General features: G+C 39.0%; 1 pseudogene; it reads left to right on the top strand.

Annotated features, from left to right (window-relative positions):
* Positions 1–14,677: 14,677 nt before the first annotated feature.
* On the top strand, positions 14,678–15,596 carry LOC111531489 (annotated as a pseudogene).
* The last annotated feature ends 238 nt before the right edge of the window (positions 15,597–15,834 follow it).

Here is a 15,834-nt window from a genome sequence, read left to right as displayed (position 1 = left end):
TTGCTTACTAGCTATATCCCTCATTTGGATTCTTGGCTCTCTGTTTCATGTGTGTATCTGTTTTCCACAGAAAAGATTTGACCCACCCGAGGGCAGGGAGAGGGTCTTATTTCTTAGTTATTTCCCATTGTGCCATGTGTTTTGCAGAGCACATAGTAAATGATTAAGATGAAAGAACCGTGAAGGTGCTTTGTAAACCAAAATAGCCATGGATTATCAAAATGAATCTGTGCATATAATAATCATTTACTGAGTACCTACTGTGCTGGATAACTGGGATGGATGTAAGGACTTTGTAAGTATCCTTCAGGGACTCCCAAAAATTCACAGGGAGGATAACTTGATAAAAGACTAGATTTTCTGCACTTAAGTGGGATGAATGCTCAGACTTGGTCATTAAAATTTTGTGTGACCTCACACACCCATGTAATTAGAGATATTTAGGTTGTTGATTTATTAGACTAATTGAAGGAAGAATGTACCCATCAGAAGGGACTTGTTAATATCTTAATTGCTCACCATTATATCTTAGTGTACAGAACACAGAATTTGGCATATAGCAGTATTTTAAAGGACTCTGTTGAATGGACAGTGAGACTTCTGGAGAATTGAATTTACTCTGGGTGTGCTGTCAAAGAAAGGCTCCTGGGACCACAAGGCTGAAGGTCACACAATGGAAAGTTCGCTAAGTTGTTGCTACTCTGAAAGATTCTTGGAAAACGCCTAGCCAGGCTCCCAAAGAGACCTCAATCTGTCCCTTTCTATTAGAAACTTCTTTAAAAACACTTTTTGGCAGTGATAACACCTTTTCCTCTTATCTGAAAGCTAAAGTTAACTTTATACAATTTTCATAAATAATGAAAACAGTAAATCTTAGTTTGTCTTCTTTTCCATATCTTGCCTACATTCACTGTGTTACATTTTGTAAATATCACTCTGAGACAACCTACATTAGTTAGTCTGCATCTCTTACTTGTGGTATTTGACACTCAAGTTTTCAGTTGGACACCTTCTTCACTTTTAGCAACCTCATAGTAAACCACACCAAATATGAGAAAACAGTTATTCCATCACCTCGGAAAGGTAATATGGGAGTCATTTAAAAATAAGTGTAAAAAAACTCAAACCAATTGCTGTTGCTGTTATTGCTACCCGCTATAGAGAGGGAAAGGTCCTTAAATGTTGAGAATCATTTTCATTCCACTCTGCAGAGCCAAATCATCTGGTCTGTGTGCTGAGTCCAAAACACGCTGCTGCATACTTTCCTCAAGGAACAAACCAGAGAAAGGGAATCTGAAAAATCACAATAAGTTGTTTTTTGTTTCTTGTTTTTTTTTTTTGAAACAGAGTCTCACTTTGTTGCCCAGGCTGGAGTGCAGTGGCATGATCTCGGCTCACTGCAACCTCCACCTCCCAGGTTCAAATGATTCTCCTGCCCCAGCTGCCCAAGTAGCTGGGACTATAGGTAAGTGCCACCACACCCAGCTAATTTTTGAATTTTTAGTAGAGATGGGGTTTCACCATGTTGGTCAGGTTGGTCTTGAACTCCTGACCTGAAGTGATCTATCCTCCTCAACCTCCCAAAGTGCTGGGATTACAGGCATGAGGCCACCACATCTGGCTCACAGCAGGTTTTTAGGTGAAAAGAACTTACAGGAAAGAACCTCCTTGAAAATAAAGGTTGCATGTGATGAAAGTACTGCTTTCCAGCCACTGCCTCATCTGTTTTCTCTCTTACATTAAATGGCAGTAGAGGTCAAATGCCATTTGCTTCTCTGTTTGTTCATGACCTATTTTCGGAACTATTTCCTTCATTTCAACCTTTAGGTTGCTATTCCTCAGTGGAAAGAGTGTGGAAGCATAGGATAGAGACTGACATCTTGTGTGTTACTGGATGCTTTCACTCAGCCATATCAACATTGGTCCTGTTGCTGGCTCTAGGAACAAGCACTGTAGTCTGGGTTCTGTCTGAGTTGCTCTTCGCTTGGCTCTTGGTGTGTTTAACTCCTCATTCTTCATGCCTCAGCTTATATGTCACTTCTTCAAAGAGGTCTACCTTGACTGTCCTATCTAATGTATCCACCCCCTCCCCAAGCTCAGTCACTGTCCATATTGGATTCCTCTGATTTCTTTCACAGTAACTTATCTAACTTAACTATCTGAAATGATCTAGTTTATTTACTTATTTTTCCTCTCTTCCCTCCCTAGTAGAATATAACCTTGATGTAGGGATTATGTCTGTCTCATTCAGCTGTTGTATATACCCAGTGCTTAGCACGGTGTCTGGTGCATTCTAAGTGATCAGGAGCTATTTGTTCAATAAATGAATGAGCGAGAAGAACAGAGTGCAATTCAAAACTGTCATAATTTTTCTTTTTCATGGTGGGTATAGCCACAGAACAGAGTCTGCCAAGATTTGTCATGCTCACCAACCTCTCCACAAACCTGCTGATTCACACAAGAACAAATGATATAAGTGAAAGAGGCAGAATTGTCTCTTTAGTGATTTTAAAGTTAGATGTGAAATTTGAAGGGCTTGGGAGTACAGGTAGCATTTTCATTTCTTTCATAGGGTAAAAAGAATGACATAGGCAGATAATGAATGATACAGGAACTTGGCTGGGCAAGGTGACTCATGCTTGCAGGCCCAACACTTTGGGAGGCCACGGTGGCCTGATCACTTGAGGCCAGGAGTTTCAGACCAGTCTGGCCAACATAGTGAAACCCCATCTCTACTAAAAAAAAAAAAAAAAAAAAAAGCCAGGTGTGGTGGTGCACGCCTATAATTCCAGTTACCCAGGAGGGTGAGGTGGGGGGATCTCTTGAATCCAGGAGGCGGAGGTTGCAGTGACCTGAGATCGCACCACTGCCCTTTAGCCTGGGTGACAGAGTGAGACTCTGTCTCAAAAAAAAAAAAAAAAAAAAAAAAAAACACAGGAAGTTAACAGTAGACTACATCCATAATGTTGAGCAGGATCTAATTTTCTCAACTATGCAACAGTGGGTTGCTGGTAAAGAATGAAATATAGGGCTGGGCGTGGTGGCTCATGCCTGTAATCCCAGCACTTTGGGAGGTCGGGGTGAGCAGATCACTTGAGGCCAGGAGTTTGAGAGCAGCCTGGCCAACATGGTGGAACCCTATCTCTACTAAAACTACAAAAATTAGCCAGGTATGGTGATAGGTGCCTGTAATCCCAGCTACTAGGGAGGCTGAGGCAGGAGAATCACTTGAACCTGGGAGGCGGAGGTTGCAGTGAGTTGAGGTTGCAGTGAGTTGAGGTTGCAGTGAGTTGAGGTTGCACCACCACACTCCAGCCTGGGCAACAGAGCAAGACTCCATCTCAAAAACAAAACAAACAAACAAACAAAGAAAAACATACTTTGTGAAGACAAAAATAATCTATTTGTTAGGAGATTCACAAACCTCATCAAAAGTATAAATTTCTAGATTTAACTAAACCAGATGCTTAGTTAAATTTGAATTTTGAGTATCAGACAAACAATGAATAATTTTTTTAGTATAATATGCCTCATACAATATTTTGTGTCCTGTCTTTTATCTGGTAACCCTGTAAGAGTATTTTCATCCAGTTCTCATTACTCTATATTATTCATAGGGATATTATAAGAACTTTACCAGATGCCTTGCTGACTTCTAGACTTATATTCCTAATTAGGTTGGTGCAAAAGCTATTGCAGTTTTGACATTAAAAGTGCAAAAAACTGGAATTACTGTTGTACCAACCTAATGGGAAACAAATTTGTTAGTTTTATAACATCTCATATATACTATACATTACTTAAATGAATGGTTTTATATGACACTTAGCTTATGAATACTTTGATGCAGGCCAGAGTCTGGCAACATTTCCCAAACCATATTCCATAAAACCATAGGGTCCAATAAATGGTCAAATGTATTTAAATGGTCAAATATATTTACAGAATAAACTGCCCTGTTAGTCACAGTGCACATTAGGATATTAAAGGTGCTGAAAGTCCTGCAGAAAAGGCCTGCATATACATACTTCCCCCAAATTTACTTCTGTTTTGAGGCTCCATGCTCTCTGACTGAATTATCTCCCTCTGGGATTCTCATCCTTACCTCATGTGACCAGCCTTACCGAATACTTTGACTCTGTCGTTGGGCCAGGTTCTGTACTGGCTGACTTTTGCATTTCCCTCTAGGGGCAAGGAATACAGAAACCTAAGATTTGGGCCCTGAAGAAACATTATTTCATAGTCTTCCTGAGGGTCTCACTGCTTATTCTCAGGTGTGTTAGCAAGCCAGAGCTGTTCAGGAGCCTTCTGAGGTTCCGGGGCCTGCTTGCACATGTGCCCAGCTTAGAAGAAATCCCATAATAGGACTCGTTCATTGTATTAGACATATTTTGTTGTCATGGTTTTTAAAGTACAGTACAACAATATTTGTATGGAAAAAACCATGTTTATCATAGGATGTAATTTGTGCATAATTTTCTAGATAGAGTCTAGAATACATCTTTTTCAAAGGTAAACTTAATGACATTTGTTTCATAAATACCATCATTCTTCACTGTCAGTCCCCTGTGAACACTCTAGCCTCTGACATTCAGTGAAGCAATAAAGAAATCAAACATGCCTACCTAACCTTTATGAAAATATTTAAAATTATGATTTAATTTTTAATCTCCCATGGCAGCAGTAAAATAAATGATATAAATCTCGACAGGACTGTCTACTTCACAATAACACTTAGGGTATGGCCTAAACAGGCAAGAATTCCTCTTAATCTTAAACTGATGTGGCACAGGTCTGGGCAAAGGGAGGGTGGTAGATGTTGACATTTCGCATGTCATGGGGACCCGGAGGGTAGAGAGTGGAGAGGCAGTTTTGAAATGCCCTGTGCTAACAGTTTGGGTATAAATACAATGTCTTGTTCTTCCTTGCCACTGAATTTTTCTTTCTTGTGATTAAAACAAAACAAATAAAAACCAAGAAAACTCAAAACATACAAAACAACCACCAGGCCAAAAAGAAGTGCAAAGATAAGGTAAAGCATGTATTTTTAACTTTTAAAAGGAAATGAAATAATCTGCTCAGTCTAAAAGGATGGGATTTAAGGTTTAGAGTCCATTGTGAAATCTCTTACACAATTAGCTAAGGTCTGCGGCACAAAGCCATGGATAAATTTAGGGATGCCAAATTAAATACAATGGTTTATTGAGTTAAAATGATACTAATATAATACACCATAGATACAGTAACTATAGTTACTAGTTTCTCAATGTTTCCACAGTTTAAAGAGCAAACATAAGAAACTTCTATTAGGTTGGTGCAAAAACAATTGCGGTTTTGCTATTAAAGTGCGAAAAACTGCAATTACTGTTGCACCAACTGAATAGGAAACAAATTTGTTAGTTTTATAACATCCCATATATGCTATACCTTACTCAAATGAATAGTTTTATATGACACTTATCTTGTGAATACTTTGCTGCAGGCCAGAGTCTGGCCCATAACTAGGTGCTTAGTACATGTATGTCAAATCCATGAATGTCCTATATATAATTATAGCTTTAAGATAATGTAATCAAATCTATGAACAGTTGTTCATCTGATCAAATTTTTCTGGAATCTCTGGCAACTCAGCTGAATTAGATTATATCGACAGGGTCCATCAACCCTGGCACTATTGACATTTTGGGCCAGATAGTCCTTTGCTCTGGGTTCTAGCCTTATGCATTATAGAGTGTTTAACAGCATATCTGGCCTCTACCCACCAAGATGCTAATAGTACATCCTAACTGTGATGACCAAAAGTATCTCCAGATATTGTCAAATGTCCCTGTGGGAAGGAGAAAGTAAAACAGCTCCCAGTTAAAAATCACTGGGTTATAAATGCCCATCAGTGACAGAATGGATAAAGAAAATGTGGCACATATATACCATGGAATACTATGCAGCCATAAAATAGAATGAGATATCTTTTGTGGGAACATGAATGGAGCTGGAGGCTATTATCCTCAGCAAACTAACACAGGAACAGAAAACCAAATACCAATATGTTCTGACTTCTAAGTGGGAACTAAATGATGACAACTTATGAACACAAGAAGGAAACAACAAACGCTGGGCTCTACTTGAGGTTGGAGGGTGGGAGGAGGGAGAGGAACAGAAAAGATAACTATTGGGTACTGGGCTTAATTCCTGAGTGATGAAATAATCTGTACAACCCCTGTGACATGAGTTTTCCTATGTAACCTTCCTATGTACCCCTGAACCTAAAATAAAAGTTAAAAAATAAACAAAAATCACTGGGTTCGAAGACAGTACAGGTTTAGGCCGAGAGTTCCCATGAGTTGACTCTAATTCTCTACAGATTACATGGTTCTGCCACAATTGCTTTGACAGATGGAATCCAAAGACTTTCATGACTGCAAGAGGTGGAGAATCAAGAAGACAGGCCAGGCTAAATGTCCATCAGTAGATGAATGGATAAATAAAGTGTAACACATCCATAAAATTGAATAATATTCATCCATAAAAAGGAATGAAGTAATGATACATGCTACAATGCGGATGAACCTTGAAAACATGCTACATGAAAAAAGCCAGACATTTCATTTATGTGAAATATTTAAAATAGATAAGTCTATCGAGATAGAAAGCAGTTTGTTGGTTGCCAAGGACTGGGAGAGGCGGAATGGGGAATACTGCTTAATGAATGTAGTGTTTTCTTCTGGCGTGATGGGAATGTTTTGGAACTACATAGAGATGGTGGTTGCACAACATTGTAAATGTTGTGTGTGTAATATACATTTACATGTATATTACATTTATTTACAATGTAAATGTAAATGCCGCTGAATTCTTCAGTTTAAAATTGTTAATTTTATGTTACACGAATTTCAACTTAATAAATTTAAATAAAAGAGAGGCCAGACAGACACAGCAGAGGCCCAACCTAAGGAGAACAAAGTGAATCATGGGAAGTAGAATTGCCTATTTTTTAAAGCTATGTTTCATGGAGTGCTGAGGGTTCTGAGGAGCTTCACTGGGGCCATGGGGAAGGTGGAAAACAGATGGGGTCCCAGGTTCCCATCCTCTCTCTTGCTTTTATCAAGGTAAGCTATCCCTACTGATTATTGGAGACTTTTGAAGCTGAAAGCACAACTTCCTTCACAGGATTGTTCTAAAAATCCAATGAGATAATGTATTTAAAGTTGACTAGCACATAGAGAGTGTTCAATAAATAGTGGTGATTATTAGTTTTAGGTCTCTGCAGACAGATATCTTCCTCTCCTCTTGGATCCTCAACCCTCATGCAAAAACAGACTAATTTGAGCTCTTTGCCAGCAATGCCTCCTCTCCTTTCACTGGATAAGTTAGAATCTACTCTTTTCATCAGATTTATATCAAAACCAATCATGCCTCTGACTATGGTACATAAAATAGGTTCACTTTTGGGGCCAGCTGAAGGTCAAACTTGATCATGACACCCAGTTTTACAATCACATGGCACAAGGCAATGACTAGTCAAAAGAAGTGCAGCCGGGCATGGTGGCTCACACCTGCAGTTCAAGCACTTTGGGAGGCGGATCACTTGAGGTCTGGAGTTTGAGACCAGACTGGTCAATACGGTGAAACTCCATCTCTACTAAAAATACAAAAATTAGCCTGCCGTGGTGGTACATGCCTCTAAGCCTAGCTATTAGGGAAGCTGAGGCAGGAGAATCACTTGAACCCAGGAGGCGGAGGCTGCAGTGAGCCGAGATCGTGCCATTGCACTCCAGCCTGGGTGACAGAGCGAGACTCTGTCTCAAAAAACAATTAAAAGAAGTGCTTCAGTGTCCTGGACATGGGAGGGACATTTAAAGAAGTAAGCTGTTCCTCTTTTAGTGAGAATTTGAAAGGAACATGGAAACAAATGAAAAACCTAAATAGTTCAGGGTTAAAGCTTAGTATTCCCACTCTGCTTCTTTAAAATACAATCTTGATAACTCGTGACATGTTTCACAGAGGGAACCATGAGTATGTGTGAGTGTGTAAAGGGATGTGAAGAAATGTGCCTGTGAAGAGAGAAACATGGGTTGAAAGGGCTTTGAAATGGAATGCATCTTGAGTTATCTCAAATTCCACGCTGGACTTAGGTGGCTCTTTCTGCTCTTTATGAAAAACAAAACAAAAAGGCTTTGGAATGCATGTTCTCCATTAGTATTAGACCCAGTTATTTTATGTAAGTATGAAAGAGGCAAATGGGGTGCTTTGTTCTGGAAGTGGAATTATGTTTCTCCTTCTGATGCTGTCTTCCCAGCAGATTCAAGAGGCGTTAGGAGAGGTGAGGTAGAATATTCAGTATACCGAATAACAAGCAAATGTATACTTGATCCGTTGCTGCCCCTCAGACTTCCTCTTTCTTGGTCTTTCTCTAGTAGTATTGACAGGTGTTGGCTTTATATCACATCTAGAGAGAGATGGAAGGAACTGTGAACTGACTTTAAAGATCACCTAATGAAAATATAATGCCTCTATTTTAGGAGAGCTAAAATTAAATACAGATGAGCATCTTTTATTGTTTGATTTGAACATTACATTTCATTAGTAAATAGTGTAAGCTTTGTTATTCTTAGGAAGATGTGTCAGAGGGTCCTTTGGCACTTTCTCTCATGGCAAAGCACCAGCTCCTTTTGAGGGGAGGAGGGTGGTTCTTTGAGCTGGTCAACCTTGGGTGCTCTGCCTCCCTGCAGCCTGCCCGCTCCAGTCTAGTAGAGACTTCAGCTGGCTGCAAAATGTGGCCACCAGGGACATATGCTCTGGTATCTCTAAATAGACCAGAGATAAATCAGGACCTGGGCAAGGACTATCATATTCAAGCGTACAGTAGGCATTGTGAGCACAGTAGAAGCATAAACGAAACTCTGACAAGGTTTCTTGTCTCGGGGAGTAGAGCAGAAGCCTCCACTTTTTCCAACAACTTTGCAGTGTCAGATGCCTTAACAGTTCAGAGGCAGATCCCAGGAGGGAGAGGGCCAAACCCTGTGACTCTTCTCCAGTTCCAGGAAAATGAATAAGAATGATTGATTTTTCAGAAAGTGAGCCATGTGCAAAAGAGGGCTCTTGACCCCAAGACACAGCAAGGGGAGGGAGGAGGAAACAGATGTTTGAGTAACAGCAAAGGGATCTGGGAGGCTGTAATGCTGTGTCGATGATGTAATGCTCAATTGAAATGACTCCCAGAGATGCGTGGGCTGTCCCTTGCCCAGGGAGTGAAGAGGATTCCCATGCAGGTGCAGGTACCTGAATCCCAGACAGCAAGTCACAGATGAACTTGTGCTTGCTTCAATTTTCTTTGTCTCTTTGTTCCAGTCTGGGCCTTAGCTCCTAGATGCTGACTACTCTGGGGATAAAGACTGAAAAAGCTTTGAAATGTGATTCAGGAAGAGCCAAAAAACCAGGGCTAGAGAAGGAGTGGTGATAGAGCTGTGACAACATGTTTATAGCTCTCCCAGCCTTATGCTTTCTTAGATTGCTTTCCTTGGACTGAAGTCCCCATTGGATAAGACCCCAGAGCTTTTCTTATGTATGAATTTCTTCTGGAAAATCCCAGCTGTGCGTAGATCCTCCACAAGGTCTGGACTATACACTTTATTCAACCCTGACTTCAGATGCCATGGAAGAAAAGAATACTTGTAGAAACCCTATCATTTCCTTGCTTTAAACCTTCTGGTGGTCTACTAACATTTGTCCCCCCTAGATTCATCTTGTGCCTCCAGTTATTATTCTCTTAGCTCCCTGACTTTCTGTCAGTTGCTAGAACACTCCAGGCTTTATCATACAGCAGGGATTTGGCAGTAGCTCCTACTCCTCTTATTCAGTTCTCAGGGCCTTGCCAATGCCTAGTACATACCTGGAACCAAGGAAACACTGAGTGAGAGCAGACAGTAGTGGGGCAACTGTGTTTATTTTGGCTTATAGATGTTTGGTGGAGAGGTCAGGTTTGGATGGGGATGAAGATAAAGGGGGAGGAATTCTGTAGGTAAAAGCAACAAATGTTGAGCAGAGTGAGAAGAAGAGGGACTGTGGGTGACCCTTGGGTTTCATCTGTTATCCATGGGGCAGAGCTGAAGCACATGGCTGGGCTCTAGTACTGGGACTTTACTGACAGGGGCCACTCTAACCTAAACCAAGGAGGAAAACACCAGGGCAAATTCATTTATTGTCATAATCTAAGAAAGCCAGATAGCAGCCCGTGGGATTGGTAGGGAGAATTTCACTTATACTTTCAGTCAAGAAGCTGATTATTGAACAATTGTCTCTTCATGGCTTATCTCTATCTGTGAGAGGGATATTTCCCCAAATTCCTTTCCACTCTTGGCTGGAAGTGATGCCTCTTTCACATGCTCACAGTACTAGGCGCTTCTCTCCATCAAGTGACTGATGTCAGTACTATGCTTGACAGGTGTGAGTCTGTCTTCCCCATTCATCTGTGAGGTCAGTGAGGAAAGGAACCATATTACTAACAAGTGCCTAGAAAAGTGCTAGGGTTTGTTGTTGGATGAGTGAATGAAATGTTCCTTGATCATCAATATGGCTGACTCTTGCCTTACCATGCTCACTCACTCACTCATTTGCTCATTGATTAAACAAATATTTTTTGAGGAACTGTTATGTGTCAAGCCTTCTGCTAGGCGTTAAGGCTACAAAGGCAGAAAAAGACCCTTCTCTTCCCTCACAGTGCTCACTGTCCAGTGGAGGAGACAGATAAGCTAACGGGTTATTGTAATGCAGTGTGGTGAGTGCTAACAGAAAGTAAAATGTTCCCTGGGGACAAAGACGGTTATGGCATTGAAGAGTATGCCAGGCAAAGGAAATAGCATAGGCAAAGACCTGGAGGCAAGACAACAAGGTATCTTTGAACAATTGAAAAAAATGTAGTTTAGCTAGAGTAGAAAATACATCTGAGGGTTGTAGATCTGCTGCCAGCCAGAACTTGTGGCTTTGGAAGTTACACATTTTGGGTCAGCCATCACCCAGGCAAGTGAGACAAGCACTCTGACCACTAGACTCATAGACTACATCTTCAAAGAGTCCGTAGAGTCAATCCACCTGTCTTTCTGTCCAACAACAACACAATAACAACAACACACACACCCACCTTACTATAAACAAAGTGAAAAAACAAATATTAGTATACAGACTATATTGAGAACTCCTGTAAATCAAGAAGAAAAAGGCAAGCAACCCAATAGAAGAATGGGGGTGGGGGAAGGAAATTCAGAGTAGAAAACACAAATGGCCAATAAATAAAAGAAAAAAAATGCTCCCCATTGCTAATCAAGGAAATACAAATGAACTAAGGGAGGACATTTTTGACAAAAATTAAAAGTTTGAAAGTACCAAGTGTTGGCTAGAAGGTAGAACAAAGAGAGGTCTCTTTTATTGTTGGGTAGGATGTAAATTGGCTTTACACACTTGAGGGAGGAGCTTGACAATATCTAGTAAACTTGGCAACATGTATACAATCCAGCTATTAACACTTCTTGGTATATATCTAGATATATTCCTGTACATATGGACAAGGATCATTCATTTTGGCATTGTTTCTAATGGCAAAAATATGAAAACAATCTAGGTGTCCATTAATAGGAGTATGGATACACAATATAAGGTATATTCCTATAATAGATTTTATATAGTAGGTAAAAGGAGTGATGTAGATCCATAGGCAGCAAAATGCCAGGCGAATAAAGCAAGTTGAAGTGTATGTACGCTTTAAAACACACCTGAACTAAACTCTGTGTTGTTAATGGATACATATGAGTGCACTTAAAGTGCAGAAGGTATTTTGAAATAATGCACACAAAATTCACAATGGTTATTGCCTTTGAGGAGTGGGAAAGATAATGGGTTTGAGAGTGGGTCCAAGATGATCTGACTTTATCTATAAGGTTTTCTGTCTTTTATATATGAAGAGTAGTATGTTGATAAATATTTAACAACTGGTCCTCCAGGAATTTTAAAATAAAAAACACTGATTCATAGCATTTGAGGATTTCTGTGTTGAAATACTCCCACTGTGGCTGATTTTAAGCTACCAAAGGTTTAGCAACCAGTTTGCATAATTTCTGAAAATGTGACACACAGTTCTCAAGAACAAGTATGAGATGGTGCAGCACAACGTTCTGTGTGTGCATATGTGTGTAGTATGTGTATAAAAACTTGAAGCATTGATGACAATATTAACAATCCTAAGTTTTGTATACTGGAAACAGAGGTATTTGGTTATCTTAGTTTCTGAAGTTTTATGTGTATATTAGATTTCTTGGAAAAAAGGAGACAGTTCTATAAGAATCAGAGTAGGTAAAAATGTCTGACAGATTAATTTATAACTGGACATAGTGTAAAGCAGGGCTTTGTTCTGGATGCCCTTCTCTATATCTTCCATTTTAATAACTTAATACTCATTGAAGATATTGAATAAACACAGTAAGTCAAGCATCTTCCTCTCTGCTGGTTACATGATTTTATGAACCAAGAGCAGCCTTTAGAAATAGCTAACTTTTATGATTGAATTAAAAAAAACTCAAAAGAAAAAATACCAGTTAAGAGAATGGTTTAAATAATTCCCTGGTATCTCAATACTTTTTTGACATGCTATTGGAATACGTTTCACTTCATTGATGCACCATAAAAACAATTGCTAGATTGTTTGTACAATGTATTTTTTAATGAGCCTCAAAGTCGTAGAGCAGTGATGATACATAATCCTACTTTATATATGCTATTACTACTTTCTGTTACCACAACTGAAAGAGGCTCAACTGTTATTGTGGAAGGAACGGAGCAGTTAAATGTAATAACAGGTTCCCCTGTTTCCCATTCATCTGTTATTTAGTGAGTGCCTAAAATGCATCTAGTTCCTCTGGCTTTAGAACAGTCCATTGAAGCATACACAATGAGGAAGCTATTCTTTCCTTATTGATTTCATCTTTCATTTTGACTTCTGGAGATCAAAATGGGAAAACAGGAATTCAGAGAGAAATGCTTCAAAATGCCTCCTTTTTCCCACTTCCCTCAACCTCAAACATTCAGAAAATATTTTAGAAATAATATTATAATCAGAAATTAACTTTATAAATAAATTATATGTATAATATATATATTATATATACATATATAATTATATATATACACATACATATATATGTATGTAAAATTTATATATATATATATGTAAAATTTTTTGAGACAAGGTCTCACTCTATCACCCAGGCTGGAGTGCAGTGGCACGATCTTGGCTCCCTGCAACCTCTGCCTCCCAGGTCCAAGCAATTTTCCTGCCTCAGCCTCGCGAATAGCTGGGATTACAGGCACACACCACCATGCCCTGCTCATTTTTTGTATTTTTAGTAGAGATGAGGTTTTGCCATGTTGGCCAGGCTGATATTGAAATCCTGACCTCAAGTGATTCGCCCACCTAGGCCTCCCAAAGTGCTGAGATTATAGGCATGAGCCACCACGCCTGGCAAGTTTTATATATCTATATTATAAATGTATTTATATTAATAAAATATTTTATAAGTAAATTATATTTGTAATGTTACAAATTGTATTTCTAAAAATTACAAAATAATAAATTTATTTGTAGAATAAATTAGAAATTTATGTTTTATAAACAAATAGCCCTGGAATAAATTGTATACTAAGGAAATTTCTGCTTTGGAATTAGATATAAAGAAAATTATTAGTTGCTATAATAATTACATTCAATAAAAAGTCTTGTTATATTAAATATTTACATAAAATAAAAGTCAACCCTGCCCACAGAGAATTGCCACACGTATGATGTACGTTGTATGTTCTTGACTGTGTCTACCCTACAGAACACTTTTAATTTTTTTTTTTTTTTTTGATTCGGAGTCTGACTCTGTCACCCAGGGTGGAGTGCTATGGCGCAATCTCGGCTCACTGCAACCTCCACCTCCTGGCTCAAGCGATTCTCCTGCTTCAGCCTCCCGAATAACTGGGACTACAGGTGTGTGCCACCACGACCGGCTAATTTTTTATATTTTTAGTAGAGACAGGGTTTCAGCATGTTGGCCAGGTCTTGACTCCTGACCTCAGACGATCTGCCTGCCTTGGCCCCACAAAGTGCTGGGATTACAGGTGTGAGCACACTTTTTAGACAGACAATTTTCCCATAGAACCAGATCATTGTAAGTAAAGATTTATTCATATTCCTGACTAATCGAGATTCCAGTTCTCACTTAGCACAAGACACTGAAAATGTTGTATTTTCTTATCTTTAATGTAGCCTGTGTGTTCTAATCTTCAAATTGTATAGTTGAGGGGGAACTGTTTTGAAGGCAATAATTTGCGATCTGTACCACTTATTTTTCATATTTTATTTTCTTTATTAAAAATGTTTCTCAGGATAGAAGTTATATTTGTTCTTTGTAGGAAAAAGGAAAGTACATAAGAAATAAAAGGGAATTTTTGCTTTTTAAAGGAATTTTCACTTTTTGCATTTTACGCTTCTATCCTCCTTAAATTTAATACTTCGAACTTCTATTACTTTTGTAATTAAAAACAGTAAAGAGCCTGGTGTGATTCTGTCCTGCGCAGCTGTTCTCTGGAGCAGTAGTTGTTTATCTCCACCCACCTCATTTCCCACCTAAATGCACGCTACCACCCCATGGAAGATTTGATGGACATGGACATGAGCCCACTGAGGCCCCAGAATTATCTTTTTAATTGTGAACTAAAGGTGGACAAAGATTATCACTTTAAATTTGATAATGATGAAAATGAGCACCAGTTATCTTTAAGAACGGTCAGTTTAGGGGCTGGTGCAAAGGGCGACTTGCACATTGTTGAAGCAGAGCCAATGAATTATGAAGGCAGTCCAATAAAGTAACACTGGCAACTTTGAAAATGTCTGTACAGTCAATGGTTTCCATTGGGGGCTTTGAAATAACACCACCACTGGTCTTATGGTTGAATTGTGGTTCAGGGCCAGTGCATATTATTGGACAGCACTTAGTAGCTGTGGAGGAAAATGCAGAGTCAGAAGACGAAGTGAAGGAGGATGTGAAACTCTTAAGTATATCTGGAAAGTGATCTGTCCCTAGAGGTGGTAGCAAGTTTCCACAGAAAAAAAGTAAAACTTGCTGCTGATGAAGAAGAAGATGATGATAATGAAGAAGATGGTGATGATTTTGATGATCAGGAAACTGAAGAAAAAGCACCAGTGAAGAAATCTGTAACAAGCTACTCCAGCCAAAAATACACAAAAGTCAAACCAGAATGGAAAAGACTGAAAACCATCAACACCAAGATCAAAAGGACAAGAATCCTTCAAAAAACAGAAAAAATCTCCTAAAACACCAAAAAGACCTAGTTCTGTTGAAGACATTAAAGCAAAAATGCAAGCAAGTACAGAAAAAGATGGTTCTCTTCCCAAAGTGGAAGCCAGATTCATCAATTATGTGAAGAATTGCTTCCAGATGACTGACTAGGAGGCTATTCAAGATCTCTGGCAGTGGTGGAAGTCTCTTGAAGAAAATAGTTTAAACAATTTCTTAAAAATTTTCCATCTTATTTCATTTCTGTAACAGTTGATATCTGGCTATCCTTTTTATAATGCAGAGTGAGAACTTTCCCTACTGTGTTTGATAAATGTTGTCCAGGTTCCATTGCCAAGAATGTGTTGTCCAAAATGCCTGTTTAGTTTTTAAAGATGGAACTCGGCCCTTTGCTTGGTTTTATGTATGGAATGTTATGATAGGACATAGTAGTTAGCGGTGGTCAGACATGGAAATGGTGGGGAAACAAAAATATACATGTAAAATA

The sequence above is a fragment of the Piliocolobus tephrosceles genome, chromosome 12, assembly GCF_002776525.5.
Source record: "Piliocolobus tephrosceles isolate RC106 chromosome 12, ASM277652v3, whole genome shotgun sequence".
Lineage (NCBI taxonomy): Eukaryota > Metazoa > Chordata > Mammalia > Primates > Cercopithecidae > Piliocolobus > Piliocolobus tephrosceles.
This window is presented reverse-complemented; position numbering and strand designations above follow the sequence as displayed.